Genomic DNA, 19,148 nt, shown 5'->3' with positions numbered 1-19,148 from the left:
AGCATTCTCCTTCTCTAGATTCTCCTTTTTGTGCTTTACTAATAGTGAAAAATGGTTTGTGGATATTTTAATATTTGTATACTATATAATTTATTATATTTCCTGCTTCATCACTGTCTCTTGATCTTCTCTTTCCAGTCCTTGGTCTCCCACCAATAATTTCCTTTGTACTTTCACTGTATTTGATGTTGGTATAATTTGTGGAGGGGAAGGGGAAAAAACAAATCGTTTAAATAGGGATACAGGTGGACCCATTGCAACAACGAGATGTACAAGTCGTTATGTCGAAAAACGAACTTTACAGCTTAAACCTAGTTTTTTATGTTGTTTTTTTGTGGGAAGGGGAGTTGTGGGGGGGAGTTGCATAGGAGATCTAGATTTCACATATGAGAGAAAAAATGGTATTGCCTTTCTAAATCTGGCTATTTCACTTAACTTGATCATCACCAGACTCATCTATTTTCCTGCAAATGGCATAATTTCATTTTTCTTTATTGCTGAATAAAAGTTCATTGTAGCGTGGGTACCGGTGGTTCTTGACTGTAATCCTAGCTATTCAGGAGGCTGAGATCTGAGGATCACAGTTCAAAGCCAGCCAGGGCAGGAAAATCCATGAGACTCTTATCTCCAATAAACCATTAGAAAACCAGAAGTGCCGCTGTGGCTCAAGAGGTAGAGCGCTCGCCTTGAGCTGAAGAGCTGAGGGACAGCGCCCAGGCCCAGAGTTCAAGACCCTCCACCGACAAAACAATAAGAAAGTTCGTTGTGCCTATTTATCACGTTCTCTTTAGCTGTTCATCTATTCATAGGCACTTAGACTGATTCCATAACTTATAGTGGGCACCTTGGCTGCTTGGAGTAGTATTGCTGTAGTGAGAAGGTATTCTGTTGTATGTTGACTTACTAGAGTAGTATAGCAAAATCATATTAGTTATATTTTTGAAGAGCCTCCATACTGAATTCCATAATGGTGTTTGAGTGGTTCCCTTTCCCTACATTTCATGTGCATAAGTTGTTGGTTTTCTTGATAATTGCCCTTCTGAGTAGGATGAGATTCAGTCTTAATGTAGTTGATTTTTATTTCCTTTAGCAATGTATATATTTGAGCATTTTAATTTCAGTTTTGACTAAGGACTTGAACATTTACTGGCTATTTGAATTTCTTTTGTGAATTGTCTATCAATTCATTTGCCCATTTGTTAAATGGATTGTTTGTGCTTCAGCTTATTTTATTTTATTTTTGGTTCTTTGTGTATAGTGAATATTAATGCCTTATCAGATGAAAGTATTTCTCCCATTCTATATGTTCTTTCTTCATGCTGGTGATTGATTCCTTTGCTGTACAAAAGCTTAACATGATGTAATATCACTTTTCCCTTACTTCTCTGTACTGTTAAAGTCAAATTCAGAAAGCTATTGCCTGTACTATGTCTCAAAATGTTTTCCCTATGTTTTTTTGTGGTTCACATCTTACATTGCGATCTTTGATCCATTTTGGATTGATTTGTGCACAGGTTGAGTGACAGGTAATGAGTTTCGTCTTCTACTTGGGATCTATAGTTTTTCCAGCACAATTTGCAGAAGAGGTCATCTTTTCCTCAGTATATGTTTCTGATATCTTTCTTGATAATCAGATGGCTGTAGCTACATTGGCTTCACTTTCTATTCCATTGATCTATGTGTCTATTTTTTGTGTGTCAGTATCATACTAGTTGTATTATCTACCTATAACTAGATGCAAATATTCCCAACAGTTGTATGTAACATGAATACTTATGTAAGCAAGCTATCATTTTGTAGTTATATAGATAAACATATTATAGTGATTTTTGAAATATACAGTTAAAATAAAAAGATTTAAAATATGTTGATACTTACATTTGTTCTTTTTCTCCAGGCTTGTACTACGCTAATAATACCTTTACTTTCAACTTGAGTGAAGAACCACAAACCAAGGGTCTCTCTCACCATTTTGGTAAGTTGCACATAATTTTCTAAAATCCAAATTGGCTCTCATAAAGCCAATTTTTTAAGGCTTATTTCATTTTAAAAAATAGCTATCCTGGTATTTTGGCAAGTACAAAAAATGGATGAAGAATTTTTTTTCAAAAATGATTGTGATTTTTTATAAACAGCATGAAACCTTTCCATTTTTTACAACACTATATATAGACATTCTATATTTTGCGGGGAAGATTTAATTTAGAGTAGAATGTTTTGAACCACAACCTACGTTCTGAAAAGCTCACTAGTTATAAATATGTGGTCCAAAGTATTTTCACGAAGCTGTCAAGTACCTGTAACTCAGATCTAGTGAGGAAACAGCGATGTAAGCATCCCAGTGGATCCCTTACCCTGTGTCCTTTACCTTATAGCCACCCTTCACCCCACCATTCCTCTTTCCCTCCTCCATCAAAATTAACCTCCATCATGACTTTTGACAGTGTTTCCTTTGGCTTTAAATTAAATATAGTTAAAGGAACTATCTGCAAATGATTTTAAAATAGAGACAAAATTGAATAAAATGGGTGGGAAGGCCAAGTGACTTTCTATTTATGTAACATCAGTCTTACCAGATGATTTGACAGTTAATTGGAGTCGTATTGCTATTATTCTCAAGCACAGCAAACATCACCTACTTTAATTCAGGGTCACTGCTGATTAAGCACTGTACTCTTGTTTTCTTCCCTTCTATTTGTGCTTAATACATTATAGCCTGGCTAAGAAGAGGAAAGGTATTCATCACATCAAATGCTTACAAGAATTGTCCTTCATAATTATGGCAAAATATTGTCTTCTAGCATTAACTGATTGAATTGGTAATTAACAGTGGGAGGATATTTTGCAGGGTTTCTCAGAGGAACCAAGAAAATAAATATACACTTAGATCACCTAAGTGCACAACAAATTTTTAAAGGTGTTTAGCATAATAAATGAGGAATTGTATCACATTTACTTATTTCAAGAAAGATAACTGTCTCTGCAGTTATTTATTGTAGAAACTCCTAATCCTTACTAATTTTTAGGACTTTTCTAAGAAATAGCAACTAAATCCTGACACTTCAATGTTCCATTTAATGGTTCAGAGTGTATCTTACTAAATGGATGGACTCTTGGAAAGAAAAACATTGGGATTTCTACTTGTGCAAAACCTCCAAATTTATTACTGTTTTCCAATGCTTTTTGGCATTATTGAGTGCTCCATTTTGCCTGTTTCATTAATTTTTACTTCTTAACATTATATACAAATCTCTTCTTTACTCTGAGTGTTATTAATGAGCTACAAATAATAATGTGATATTTCATCCAAACATATCCACTATACACTCTAACTTCCAGAGGATTATTTTGCTCTTGCTCCTAAACTTTAGGATAAACTTCAGGTTATGAACTTCAGGCTTGTATGCCTTTGTCACTTCAACATATTCATAAATAATTGTTTAAGTCAGCTTTTAATTGTATGAATTGTACACGCATATAAAAAGTATTTAAAACACTGATTTCTAGTCATTAATGAGTTGGAATTTTTTTTACATGGTATTAAAACATACAATTTGGCAACATTCCAACCTTTTTAAATTTATTTATTTGTTATTGTAAAGGTGATGTACAGAGGGGTTGCAGTTACATAAGTAAGGCAATGAGTACATTTTTTGTCAAACAGTGTTACCTCTTCCCCTGTTTTCTCCCACTTTTTCTTCCCCCTAGACCCTCCCTCCAAAGTTATAAAGTTCATTTACCACATGGTGTCTTCTGAGTATGCAGTATCACTGTTGCATTGGTTCACCCTTTGTCTCACCATTTTATTATTCCCCTTTTCTTCCCCAAATCAGATAAACGTATTTACAAGACACAGGGTACCAAAATTAAAAACAGTGACAACAGGGGATAAACCAATGGGAAAAAGAAGAAATAACTCCACACAGTACATTAAAAAACAGTCTTGTTTCCATATCTTGGAGTTCACTCTAATTATCATCATTTGATATGGTCATATGCACATAGCTATTGAGCTACTATTATCTTCTGATAGCACTATCCTAGACTTATATTAATTATTACAAATGAGAGAAACCACGGAGCCTATATTTCTTTAGGCCTGTCTTACTTCACTTAATATGATTTTTTTCCAAGTCATCTCATTTCCTTACAAATGGGGTGATATCATTCTTTCAGATGGAAGCATAGAATTTCATTGTTTATGTATGTGTGTGTGTGTGTGTTTCAAGCCATTCATCTTTTAAAATGATAGGAACTACAAAAATATATACTTGGAATATATTCAATTCAGCTATTAATATACACAAGTGTGATTAACATGGGATACTTTCTGGAATATAGACAGTGTCTGCCCTCTCCATTCACTCCCAATAGGCAGCTAAATTTTTTATTTCTATCATGGAGGGTAATTTTTCCTATCCTTGAACTTCATTTGAATGTAATCACACTATATGTTCCTATGACAAAATGCCATTGACTTCTACCTTCTTTATTTGGTTGGTGAAGGTTTTTCAGTTTTTTTTTTCTCTGCTGTATAACAGTGGTCATACATTTATATAATGTTTTAGAGTTTAGTAGCATTCCATTGAGTCAATATCCCACAATTTTTAATTATTCTTTCATTAGACATTTGGCTTGGTCCCAAGCTTTAGATGTATGAATTAGTCTTCCATGAATGTCTTTGAAAAGTTGTTTTGGTGATCATATGCATTTATTTCTCTTGGGACAATACCAGAGAGTAAATCTTCAGGGTCATGGGACAGGTGTATGTCTAGCTGGATAATGAACACTTTACCAGTGTTCATAACCTTTGTCCCATTTTATAACTGACTAAAAAGGTCTTAGCATTAGATTTGTCTGAAAACTTTACCAACATTGGGTGCTATTAGTCTTCTGAGTTTGACCTTTTCTTGTAATCCCTCTGTACTTTTAATTCAGATTACCCCTAATGACCACCATGATGCAGAGCATATTTTATTATGTGCCTATATGCATGTATCTTTAATTTACAATATCTGTGCAAGATATTTGTACATTAAGTGTATTTGCTTGATTTATATTGAAATGTAATTAGAATAGAAGCTTTTTATCAGACCTTACCCATTGTAAATATTTTTATATCTTTAGTAGATGAGATTTTATAAGGTCTAATTCAGTAATATGTTCCTCCAAGCTTAATGCTCTATATGCTGTCTCTGAGAAATTTGTGTCAATATCAAATTTGAAGATATTAACAATTGGAGTTCTTGGATTTACACCCATGATCTTCTTAATTTTGTACATGGGATGAGGAAAGGGACTAAAATACATTTTTTTCATCATTGTATGCAATTATTCTAGTGCAATTTATAACAAAACAATGCCATTCCAAACTGAATCGCTTTGACACTTAAATGAAAGTCAGTCGGTTATATATGTCAGTGTATGGACTGTTTATTTCATTTATCTATTTAATAATCCCATACTAATACTAGACTGTATAGAACTTTAGTCTTGAAATCATGTAAATCAACTTCCTTCTTTTCATAATTGTTTTTAGCTACTGTAGGTACTCTATATTTTGTATAATTTCAAATAAACTACTTAACTCCACAAAAAAAATCCTTGAAATTTTGACCATGATTTCTTTGAGTCTATAGTCCACTTGAAGATAAATAGCTGTTAAGATCATTTTAATTCTCTTAATCCATGAGCATGGTAACTGCCTGCTTTTACTTAGATTTTTTTCATATTTTATACTTTTCAGGATGGAGCTTTCATACATCCTTTCGTCTTTTTTCATTTTAACTTTTTATGGATTTATAATTTGAATTTAAAATTTCTCAATTCCCCATTGCTGACTGCCAGCATGTAGAAATACAATTGATTTTTGAAATATTGACCTTGTAAATCATTCTGATTTACTTATTACTTCTAGTAAGGGTTTTTTCCTTTAGTTTCCATTTGATTTTTTTGTAAACAGTCATTTTTCTCTGTGAATAAAGAGTTTTAGTTCATCTTTTTCAATCCTTTATGTATTTTTCTTTGCTTATTGTCTTCCCTTGTACTTATACAAAGCTGAGTAAAATTGGTGAGGACAGATATATTTGCCTTGTGCTAATGTTGGGAGGAAAATGTTCAAGCATTAAGTATGATGTTAATTTTAGGCTTTTTGTAGATGTCCTTTTAGACTATTGAAGTTCCTTTTATTCCTAGTTTGATAAGTATTTTCTATAATGAACAGTTATTGGATTTTGTCAAAACCTATTCTTTCTGAATATAATCTAGTGATTATAAGGTATTTCTTTTCTTAGTTGGTGATATACATAGATTTTTCCAGGGCTTAACTCATCTTGTATTCTGCTTATTCTCACTTGGTAGTGATGATTGACTAGTTTACTTCCTTCTTCATCTGGCTTAAAATTTATTTGTTAAAACTTATTTTTCTATTTTAAGGAGGGATATTTGTCTCTATCTCTTAAAATAGTTTATTAGGTTTTACTATCAGAATATTTTTAGCTTCATTAAATGAGCTAGGAAATATTTCAATATCTCCTAATTTCTTTTCTTAAATAACTTGTGTGACTTATTTATTTCATAATTTTTTTATAGAAATTCACTGGAGAATTCATCTAGGATTGAAATTTTCTTGGTATAGAGTGTTCTGATTACAAATTCAATTATTTAAGGCACAAAGTTATTCAGGATTTCAACTTTTATCTCATGCTAGTCTTCACAAATAGGGTTTTCAGCATTTTAATTTTATCTAAGGTGTCAAGTATTCTCAAAAATATTTATATTATTTCTTTATTATCCTTTAAATGTCTCCATGAGCTATGATCATATTTCCTCTCTCATTTTTGATACTTGTAATTTAGTTTCAATTTTTTTCTTGATCATTCTTATTGGAGCTCATTAATTTTATTAACCTTTTCAAGGTAAAACGTTGAATGATTTCTTTTTTTCCATATATTATTATCGTAAAAATACTGTACAGAGGGTTACAGTTACATGAGTAGGGTAATGAGTACATTTCCTATCAGGCATTGTTAATTGTTGCCTCCTCCTTTGTTTTTCTCCTACCCCTCTCCCTGATAAAGATGTAAAGTTCATTTCAACATAGCATCTTGTACATCTCATTGTTACAATGGATCAACCTGTATCCTTATTTCAGCATTTTGTTATTTCCCTTCCCCTCCCCAAACTAGAAAAATGTACATACAAGATGCAGGGCACCAGAATCAAATATAGTGAAAACAGGGGTTATACCCTGGAGGAAGAACGTACAAAAGAAACAAAAAAATCACATGATACATTATAAATATATCTAAAAACAACAGCAAGAAGGATAAAACCACTTGTGTCCCTATCTTGGGGTTCATTTCGTATAGCATCATCTTATATGGTTATATGTATATAGTTTTTGACTTTTCTGCTTGTCCTAAACATATACTAGTTATTGCAAATAAGGGAAACCATGGGACCTATGTTTCTTTGGGTCTGGCTTACTTCATTTAATATAATTTTTTCCAAGTCTTTCCATTTCCTAACAAATAGAGCAATGTCATTCTTTCTGATGGAAGCACAGAATTCCATTGCGCATATATATATATATATGTATATATATATCACATTTTCTTGATCCATTTTGAATGATTTATTAATCACTACATATTGGAGCTATTCATAATTAAATTGAATTTTTGTATTTGTTTTGTTTTTACTTTCTTATTATTTGTGTTTGTTTGTGGTGCTAGGATAAAACCCAGGACTTCCACATATTAGACAGACATTCTACCAGGAAGCAACACTCCCAGCCCTAATTTATTTTTTTCCTGATTTTTAAGGAAGTAATTAAGGTTGCTACTGCTAGTATTTTGCTCAACATTTCCTTTGAATATCTGCTTTGAATGCACACAGGAGTTTTCATACAAAGTATTTCCATCACCAAATAATTCAAAGTATCTTATAATTTCCTTAACATTTATTCTTTCATTATACGTGATTTCCAAAGTATTTACATTGTTTTATTTCCAAAAATTAAGCATTTTTCTACAAGCCTTATTTTATTTTCATTCTAAACAAACATTGGAAAAATTTGATCTTTTGAAATTTTTTGAGAGCGATATGGACTCATCCTACATTTACATAAGTCCTATATTGGTGAATTTTCTAAGTGCATGTGAAAGAAAAATATACTATGAATTTTTTAGTACAGTGTTGACATAGTATCAATTTATTCATTTGGTATCATTTATTCATTTATTCATTTTTTTATTCTTAGACTATTTTGTCTGTAAAGTCAATAAAATACTAAGTATTAGAAATCTATTAGTATAAATTTAACTAATTTGTCTCTTATTTTGTGTTGACATTTTCTTTATAAAATTAAGGATCTATTATTAGGTATGTATATGTTAATTCTTGTTATCTATTGAGTTGTTAGAATGTCTTAACAATAGCTGTTTAATTATTAAGAATTTTCCTTCTTTCACTTCAGCATTTGATCTGGTTTGGCTTGCATGTTTCCATCCAATATGATCATAGCTAAAAATGATAAGTGAGATAATGGTTCTCAGTCTCCTACCAAATTAAGCTATTCTCTGCTTAATCCTATGGAGTCTTGCCTCTATCTGTGCAACTCAAGCCTCAGCCAACTCCCCTACACCCACCCTGCTACCTAACCCCTACAGGAAATCTTCATGTAAACTTCTACCTCTTCTTCCTTCTATTTCTACCCTATAGTATATTTCTTTCTGTTCCAGCAGCCCTGGTCTGTAATCTCTGCAGCCTCTGTTCAAGATTAACACAGGGGTATAGTAGCTTGCATACAATCTGGGAATTTCAACAAGGCAGTCTCTCAAGATCACCATCCTGCATGGACTACTGTACTCAAAACTATTACTTACTATCTTGTGTCTAACTTTATTGTTGTTATAGTAGAGTATATCCAATATCAGCTATTTCATATGGCCAGCCACATGCTGAGTTGCTTCAATTTTTTTCACACTTTTCATAGTAGACAAAATCATTACAATGATCCCTGTTTTCAGTTTGGAAAAATTAAAGGCCATCTAATTACCTTCAATTCAGTCTGAATAAATATGGCAGACACATTTCCTGATTTTCTGGATATGGTCCCACTTAGTGCCTATTATAAGTAGCATGTCATTTCACTCTCAAAAATATCCTTAATTTTGCAATACATTTCCTGCCTCTTCTATTTGTCAATCTCATGATCTTTTGAAGCACAAGAATCTTATTCAACCTTACCTTCATGATAGAACAGTTTTACTTATCACTTTATCTTTGCTAACTTTCATGTTATTATTGCTTGGGTTGGTAATTTTTTCTTTGCCACTAATCCATTCTCTAGTGAAGAAGTAAATTTTAAATGTGGTCAAAATGTGGCTTAAGAAATAAGCTGTTTAATACAAACTACATATTTATTAGAAAATGTCTTATAATGGGAAAGATAAATCCTATTTACTCATAAATTTCTCTCATTTTACAATATTTTTTAACTGTAGAAAGACAGTTGAGTGGATTAGCTCCATGGATTCTATCAGAGCTCTGATTTGAAACAGTGTGAGGATGTACAGAGGCTTCACTGTACTTGAGGAGGAAATGAGACACTCTTACTCCCACAGACCCTCTTTTTAATGCCTCTGATGTTGTATAGGGGATAATAGTATACAGAACATGTTCTATATTTGCTTATGTTAGGAAAATAATTAGTTACTTAAGCAAGGCAGTACTTGAGAGTAAAATGATATCTTTGAACATAAAGCTGAGTTATATAAGGCTGTGTACATTCTAGACTATATTTCTTTTCTTTTCTTTCTTTTTTTCCCCACCCTGGGACTTAAACTCAGGGTCTAGGCTCTGTCCCTGAGCCTCTCTGTGCTCAAGGCTAGCGCTTTACCACTTGAGCCACAGTGTCACTTCCGGCTTTTTCTGAATAGTTTATTTGAGCTAAGAAGCTCACAGACTTTTCTGCCCAGGGTGGCCCTGAACCAGGATCCTCAGATCTCAGCGTCCTGAGTAGCTAAGATTACAGCGGTGAGCCACCAGTGCCCAGCTTAGACTACATTTCTGACCACATTGTCAATGTATATGTAGCTTTGTAACATGGTGTCAGATAAATACCCTTATTCATTATTTACCTTTTGTGAAGTTATCTATCACATTGAAGGTGGTAATAAATGTTCAACTTTCAAATCTTGCCAAATATGTATCTACTCTTCAGCAATTCATTCGCTTTATGGCTTTATATTGAAAATTATGTGTTACCTATTTAATGTCAGAATGAAGAACACCTTTCATGAGATGGGAGATTCTTTTTCTTCGATAGCCATCCTCACAGAAGAATCATGCAGATAGCGTGAGGCCCTTATTTTCAGAGAAGCAGCTTTGGTGCTTATCATACATTCCCTCTGTTTTAAAACATCCCAAAGAACACTGTCAGCTCTGAGTTTCTATACCTAGCATCTACTAAATCAGATCGGGCCATTTTTATATAACGGTTGCAAATGTGGGTTTTTTTGAATGTTAAATCTGTTTCTATTTTTCAATCAATTTAAAATGTGTAAAAAAAGTGTTCTGATTGTATATTATCCAATTTTCATCAGCTGCCGGAAGGAAATGCTGTGAAAATCTGTGATTTAAAACTCTTAAAACTTCTGCTTGAAATGCATGTTTTGTTAAGAACATTAGATATGCAAAGCATTGGATACAGAATTTTGATGTCTTTATTAATAGCATTTTAAAGAATTTGGATTTTAGATATTCATAGATTTTTATTATCCTCGGTTTAAATATATGCATATGTATGTATACATTTATAGTGTACATATATGTACACTTTAAATCTATATTTCACATTTGGGGGACAATTGGGGGAACTGTAAATGGAACTTGTAAAAGCAAACGAGAGAAAGAATTATATTATTAATAAAAGGCTATCTCTTTTAAGAGTTATTGGGGGAACATGTATTTTATAGAGAATCTATGCATAACCACAAATATCAGTAGACATTTAAAAACTCATTGTAGGGATTCACTTGCCTAGGATCTGTGTGAATACAAAAGCCTTAACTTCCTGAGATTGAGAACAGTTAAATAAAATACACATACCAGTAGAGATGGCTTTCTTAAATGCTATTGGAGTTAAAAGGAGAAAAATAAAATTCCTTTTCATAGTTCATGACTGAAATAGGGTTTCAACTGAAAAATACCTGCAATGTATGATAATAATAATACATGATGAAAATAATACCAATTAATAACAAATTTAAGTTTATTTTTATTAAATCCAGCCAACCCACATTTGAATGAGAGACAGTAATAGGAAATTAAAATAAACCAATTAGAACAAATGATTTTACACTATATTTAGTTTCATATTAATTGAAAGTTCAGAAACACAATTAGTATTTTAGTTTTTGTACTTAGTTTTATTTACTCTGTGTGTTAGGATTATGTTCCCCCATAACTAAGCTATTGCCAGACAGTTTTGTCCTCTGGGGCCTGTCGTGAGGCCTGACAACCCATGATGTTATTTATTCCAACCTCTCTAGCTCTTCAACACTCTACTTTTGTGGTATGGGATCAGGTCCAGGCTAGAGCTCTCATCATCAAGTTTCTCTTCCAGATCTAGTAGGAGAGGAAAGGACAGAAAAGATGCTGGTTCTGCCTTGCTTGTTTACCAAAGTCTGTCAGATCAGCACATCTTTAGACAGGTGAGTGAAGGCCCAAACTAAAGAGAAGATTTGCTTTTGTTATGGAGAGGAAGGAGAGATGGGAGAACGGAATTGGGCATAGGGCATTTTTGTCATTCCTACTAACACTGTCAGTATGTGAGTTTGTGTCTGTTTTTTGTTTTTGCATTGATTGATAGTTGGTCGGTTTTTAATTCTTATTGTAAAGGTAATGTACAGTGGGGTTACCGTTACATAAGTCAGGTAATGAGTACAGTTCTTTTTCAACGATGTCACCTCTTCCCTCATTTTTTCTCCCAGTTTTTTCCTCCCTTGTATAGTTCATTTTCAACACAGTGTCTAGTGAGTATCACTACTGCATTTGTTCACCCTTCATCCCACCGGTGCTCCCATCCTTCCCTCCTGGAAGTAGATGAACTTACATACAAGACAAGGGGTACAGAAGACAAAAACTGTGACCAAGGGGAAAACAAACAGGAAAAAAGTCAGAATAACAAAAAAAAACCCTCATTTCAATTTCTTAAAGTTCATTTCAGTAAACATTATTTTATATGATCCTATGCACATAGTTATTGAGCCTTTGTGATCCTCTCCTAAGAATATTCTCCTTTGGTCTCACTGTCGAGTCAATGAATGTCAAGTCAGTGAATGTCAAGAGTCCTATATAATTTATCATGTCCAAGTGGTTTTTTTTTTCTTTTACCATGAATTGTGTTTACTTGTAGATTTATGGGAACATTCGAGATACAAAAAACAAGGGAACCATGCAATCTTTCTTTGGGTCTGTTTTACATCACTCAATAAATTTATTTTACATTATTGTTAAGATGATGTTCAGAAGGGTACAGTTACATGAGTAAGGTAATGAGTACATTTTTGTCCAGCATTGTTATTTCCTCCTTTGAATAGTTTTATCCAAATCTTCCATTTCCTTATGAAAAGATTTTGGGCTACTAAGGATTGAACATAGGGCTATGCACATGCTAGGCTTTCCTATACTTGATCTATATGTCTAGCCCTTTAAAATGTCTGCCATTGAATAATTGAGCCTTTTGTCCTCTTTACCAAGCAAGTGGGATTATAGGTACACAGCACCATGATTTTTAAAGTATTTAATGCACATTGTTGCATTACTAATTTAAAATGAGCCTGGGCTGACTTTACATATGTCAAGGTCATGTATAAGGCTATCATTCAATGGGATATTCTATTCTAAGCAATAGACAAACTATTTTATAGTTAGGTAAGCTCCACCCATTCTAGCAATATGATTATTTAGATTATGGTATTTGATTCTGGTGTCCTGCATCTTGTAAATACATTTTTCTAATTTGGGGAGGGGAAGGGAAATAACAAAATGCTGAAATAAGGATACAGGTTGACCCATTGTAACAATGAGATGTACAAGACACTATGTTGAAAATGAACTTTACAACTCCCGGGGGCAAGGAGGGAGAAGTTGGAGAGATGCGGAAGGAAGGGATGGTAAGGGAAAAACACAGGAGCGGGTAACAATGCTTGACTGGAAATGTACTCATTACCTTATGTAACTGTAACCTCTCTGTACAATATCTTTATAATAAAAATATATATTTATAAAAAGAACTTTGAAAGTGGATGAACCTAGAATGAGAATGATCGATTTCTTTTTAGTATGTGATTATCTTATACAACTATGTATCATTAAATTTAGGAGGATGGAATTATATAGGAAAATTACTATGTTTGTAGGTTGATAGAAAATAGCATGAAAAAGAAAAGAAGATAGGAAGGGAAAGAAGGAAGGAAAAGAAGAGGAAGAAATCTAAACTGAGAAATGAGAAATAATGGCATTATATTAAGAATATCTGGGTCCAATCAAAATTTACATCTTACCTTATTGATTTATTCTCATAATTTTCATGATAAAACACATAATTTTACTCTGGGATGTTGTTCTGTTTATAATCCTTATTATCTTTGGTGGATGCTTCTTTTTTTTCCAAATTTGTAAATACTAAGCATATGCCTTAAATATAGTCCTGAAGAAAATTTTTCTTCTTATATTTGATTACATGTTGGCTTTCTGGCTTGTTTATTTGTTGCTTAAAGGGAAGACTATATCATTTCTCTCTTGTTCTCTCTGTCTTTCTCACTCTCGCTATTTCTCCTGCTTTCTTGGACTCTTTCCCATGGCCCATGTTATCATCATTACCCACTCTTCTGCCAAATGTATTTCCTGTGTAACTGTCTATTCCTTCATCATAATCATAGCTAGGATCAGATCCTTACTCAATCCTAGATGAAAACAGGGCTTCTACATCCAGCAGCCCCAGCATGCCATGTGTGTTTTCCCCTTCACTAGCTCCCTGATATGAAAATGCAAGGCTTACTGTCTGATTTATCCATATGCAGTAAAATATGGACCAGACTACAGTAATCAACATTGTCAAGTGATCTAAATTCAAAAGAGCAATGTGTATTACTCTTTGCAGAATGAATTACTATTTTTTTTAAAACTCATCTCTAAAGAAAAGGAAAGGAGGTAGGGAGGAAGGGAAAGCAAAAGGAGGGAAGAAAGGAAGGGGAATTTATCAATGAGGTTTTCTCCAGCCACATTAAAGCTGTTTTTGACAATGCTCTGATCAGAGTTTGAGGAATACAAATTCCCAGCAATAGCTGCAATATAGTAGGAACTAGGTAGTACTAGAGAAGATGAAACAGCAGTGAAGAGAAAGTTACTGCCAAATCGGAGGACAAGGTGCCAACTTACTGACACTGTTCCTAATCTTCTCTCATGAGAATGATTTAGTATCTACAGCATCATTTAAATTTAAAGATATCATTTAACACATTTGGTACACAGCAGTTGCACTGTTAAGGAGAAAAGTTTGCTTTTTCTTTAAAATGCCCCATGTACATCGAATGCATGGAACATCCGAAATCACTGCAGAATCCCCAGATGTGAGGCTGCTAATATTAACAGAGGTCTTGGGCTCTTATTCCCTCTTATAAAATTAGTAGACACATTTTTAGTGCTTAGTTGATTGCACATTACAGAATGATCTGTCAAAAATCAGCACCTGTGAGCCTCAGGCATATAGCAAAGAAAAAATATGTTTGTTGGGTTTTTTTTCATTTTTCTTGTCCAAATTGGATTTTAAAAATAAAATTGTCAAACTTCTTTTTGGTGTGCTTAATTTTTCAAACTTCTAGATTTGTATAGTAAATCGAGATGCAATAAATATTATGGGATTTTCATTTGCATTGCCCTTCCTGTTCTCTGAAATAATTTATTATAATTTTCATGATATTTCATAATATTATTCATTCACTTCATAATTGAAATGCTGTTAAACTCTGCCTCCTGTTGATTCCTGACCTATACTAGCCAAAGGCACCTTCTTCTATTCTGTCTCTGTAACTAAGAAAGTTAGCAAGGTTGATATCTAATGACAACTTGCATATATGATCTGATCTTATTTATTTAGAAAAAAGAGATGAAATTCTTATGATGGAAACATGGCTTAAAAATGTTAAATCGATAAACATTAAAAATTTTCACTGGGAGAAGGAGGCGGGAGAAAAATGGAAGTAGTGATATTAATCAAGATACATTTTTCCCAGAAGCTTGTATGTGGAAATAAAGCTCCTTTGTACAACTACTTAAAGATAATTAAAGAACTGTCACCTAAAAATCTAAAACCAACAAAATTGTTTTACCAACAACAATAGATTTATCACTCTGACAGGAATTAATGAGTATTAATATTAAGCAGTGAAGACTTGTTGTATTCAAATGTATGACCTAACTTCTAATAGCATAATAAAAGTAATAGTGGCACAAGGTCATAAAATATCAAACTAATGGGCAGCTGCTAGGATACTGTTTGATACTTTAACTAGATGCAGAATGAAAATTTATTTTCTTCCTTTGAAGACTGACTGGCTAGGAGGGGAAAAGATACATATGTTCACTTAACATTCATAAAAACTCATAGGGGAGTTCTGGGTTGCATCGTAAATGGCAAACGCTTTATCTTGTGACAAAGGTGATAAAACCCACAAAACATCTCCCTCCAAGAGTCAACTTGTAGATTCAACTTCAGTGATTCTACTAGATTGTAGGGTCAGATCCGTTCCTCTGAACCATATCTTTTTTTTTTTTTTTGTCTGTTGTGGGGCTTGAACTCTGGGCCTAGGCACTGTCCCTCAGTTCTTCAGCTCAAGGCCAGTGCTCTACCACTTGAGCCACAGCACCACTTATGGTTTTCTGATGGTTTATTAGAGATAAGAGTCTCATGGACATTTCCTGCCTGAGCTGGCTTTGAACCATGATCCTCATCCTCAGAACTCAGCCTCCTGAGTAGCTAGGAATATAGGCGTGAGCCACCGGTGCCCAGCTAACCATCTCATCTTTAATGTTTATTATTCAGTCCTATTATTCTGTTTATTTTATTTATGCTAATTTGAATGCACATTGAGAAAAACTGATTGAACTAACATAAATTAGGCTTGAATGAGAACCCTAAATTCTTCCTTCATTCCCATTTCGGGTCAACTTCTTTCTATTCTATATTCCTCAGAGGATATTTTCTTTATTCAGCTGATTAAAGGTATAACACAATTTGAGATATTATTTGGAAGATGGATTTTTTTAATCCTTTACAATAGATATGGTAAATTCAGTTGTTTGTAACTCTCATTAGTTTTCTGAGCTTGATAGCAATAAGGAGAAGGTAACTCAGTGGAAGTAATTCATAGAGACAAATAAAGAAAAAGCACAAATTTACAGTTTAAATGGAATACCCCACAACCAAAAAAAGAAAAGATGAACATGAATAAATACATTATGGTAGGGAGAAGGTTCTATTTCAAGTCACATAGCAAAAGTCGATATTTACTGCTCGTATATTATGTGCGAAGCATTACTCTATGTATTAGGATGTTTTCTACATGTTGGAATTAGTCTTTATTCTTTTACTTCCTTGGCTTGTTTTGTCTTACTTCTATTAGCATTAGCACGGCACATATTAAAACTGTGACAGATTAATGAAATGCTCATGGAACTGAGTGTGTTTCCTAGTTATGATAGAGATAATGCTAAAATTTTACCACGCCAGATGTTAACCTTTGGGCTGCCTGGTTTCGTGAACCCTGGCAGCCAAATGAAGTGATGATGAGAACTGTAGCACTTCAGCTAAACGATTAATGTACTTATCTCCTCGCTGAGCATCTAGATCATATAATTAGTCTAATTTTTAGTTTCAGGCTTCTGCTGGCATTGTTCCCAATTAGGGTGGTTATCTTTTCCTTCATTCCTCATATTCATGTAACTTCTGTGATTTTTACATCCACTTCTGATTGAGAGGAAAATATGAGCCCAATTCAGAGCATCAAAAATGGTAGGGTGAAAAACACTCTGGTACAATTTTCAAGTTAATTCTGGAAGTTCAAGGTTTTAGTTAAAAGAACATATGTTTTCAAGGACTTCCCCACTCCCCATGTCTGCCTGCAGAGTGAGCCACAGCACCCTGACTCTCCAGGCTCCGACTTCATTATGAGGAAAACTCTTTGTAGAGGGCATCTGTTCAATTCTAATAATAAATTTTAAGGGAGGTGCAGAATCAAAATGAGAAGCAAATGGATTAATTATTCCTCTACATGGGATCTGGGAATTCACTCATTACGTTGTTCCTCTTCACTTTGTGTACTCTCGGGCTTCTTGTAGCAAAGGAATGCTAAATGAGAAGTGAAGGGGTTGAGCCTTTATTTTCTCATTGATATAATTTCTATTTAAGTGTTCCAATAAAGAGGAATATTTCTAGCAGTAGGGCATGTGTACAGTGTGACATAGAGGCCACTTCTTGAATTGGAGGGGAACAATGTATCAATGACACTGTCCATTCTCAAGTGCATCATATTCCAGCTGGGTTCAGACAGCATGAGGCAAAGAGCGTGGCTTATCCCCCTGACTTCGCCCCTCCCTAGTCATCTTACCTCAGTGGTTAGTGTCAAATACCTCATTTGTAGAAACAGTATTAAAAGCAATTATTTCTAAGGTCTCCCATTCTAAAATCGTATAGTTCCATATAATTATAGACTTCCGTTACTAAACAAAGCTTCGGTGACAGTTTCATAAATCCATTCACCTCATTCAACACAGAACATTGAAAATAGGAAATGTAACTTGTAGACATAAGCATAGAAGTCATTATTTAAAATCATCAGATGAGCTCTCTCAAAGGCAGAATTAGTAGAACCAGAGCAAAAGGGGAATGGTTGGTCTGCTTTTGTTTATGGTTCTTTCACTACCAGTGTCAAATTAAACAGTGGCCCATTCTGGACATTACTAATGCACAATTCTTCAATCATGATCAAGCATTTACAAAACCTATCTACATAAATACATACATAAGCACATACATGCATACATATATATATACATATACACACATATTCCTAAAGGGTTTAGTTCTGTCCAAATATTAGCTTGATTAGTCTTTCTTCTTGTATTTGTAAGCTATTGTGTTCACCAAAATATTTTGTAAAAAATTTTTGCTTGTTTGAATATTAACAAATCTTGTTCATACAGTGTATTAAATAATGGGTTAACAAGTTTTTATTTGAGAAGTGTGGGATATATGTGACTAGAGATAAAAATGTACAATATGTGGACAGAATTTACACATTGGCAGCTGTGCATGTGTGTGTGTGTGTGTGTGTGCTCACACACGTGTTCATTTACATGCATGTTTAATTAAACTGAAGAACGGTATATCAATTCATCCGAATTATCCTTAGGCCTGCCCTTAAAAGTTAATGAGAACACTTGTCACATTAAGCACCATGCCATGGATGAAACTATTTTAACATTGTTTTTTTTTTCTTACATCCTTTGCACAAAGAATTGGAGGCAATATACAACTTTTAAAATCCTACAGTGAAATAAACTAACATTATAGCCAGAAGATTAATACCAGGAACAAGATAAATACACCAATCATGAGATGAATCTTGTTGCAGAGTTACTGCCATATTTACCAGAGTTTTCTAGTAGACAGAGGGATGGAATGGAATCATGCTGGCTAGCAGGGTACTCAGTAATGATTATGAGGTGGTACATGGATCAACTCATTAACAGTTGTGTTTTCCAGACATAACCCTGTGGAACTAGTCCTATTATTTACACTGGGTTCAACATGAATGAATATATTTTTCATTGTATGTTATCTCACCATTGGACATTTGGTAGTATTTTGCCTGGCAACTAGCCAGTTATTTGACTAATCTGATTATTTCAAAGTCCCTGCTTTGAATATAGACATAATACATATTAAATTACCTGACGAATTACCAAGAGTTTTCACTTTTATCTTTTTAGCTTTTCATTGTAGTAAATAAGGACATATAAAAACATAAAGCTTACATTTTAGTCATGTAAGTGTGTTTAAGTGTGTATAAGAATAT

General features: G+C 33.6%; 1 long non-coding RNA gene across 1 annotated transcript in view; it reads left to right on the top strand.

Annotated features, from left to right (window-relative positions):
* Positions 1-19,148, top strand: part of LOC138823272 (uncharacterized) — a 206,267-nt gene that overhangs the window by 55,504 nt on the left and 131,615 nt on the right. The window contains exon 2 of the long non-coding RNA XR_011370774.1: positions 1,898-1,975. This is a non-coding gene — a long non-coding RNA (uncharacterized lncRNA). The remainder of the gene's footprint in view (positions 1-1,897; positions 1,976-19,148) is intronic.

The sequence above is a fragment of the Dipodomys merriami genome, unplaced genomic scaffold (genome assembly GCF_024711535.1).
Source record: "Dipodomys merriami isolate MVZ:Mamm:240054 unplaced genomic scaffold, mDipMer1.0.p SCAF_12, whole genome shotgun sequence".
NCBI classification, from domain to species: domain Eukaryota; kingdom Metazoa; phylum Chordata; class Mammalia; order Rodentia; family Heteromyidae; genus Dipodomys; species Dipodomys merriami.
Note: the sequence above shows the minus strand (reverse complement) of the source record. Positions and strands in the feature narration are given on the sequence as shown.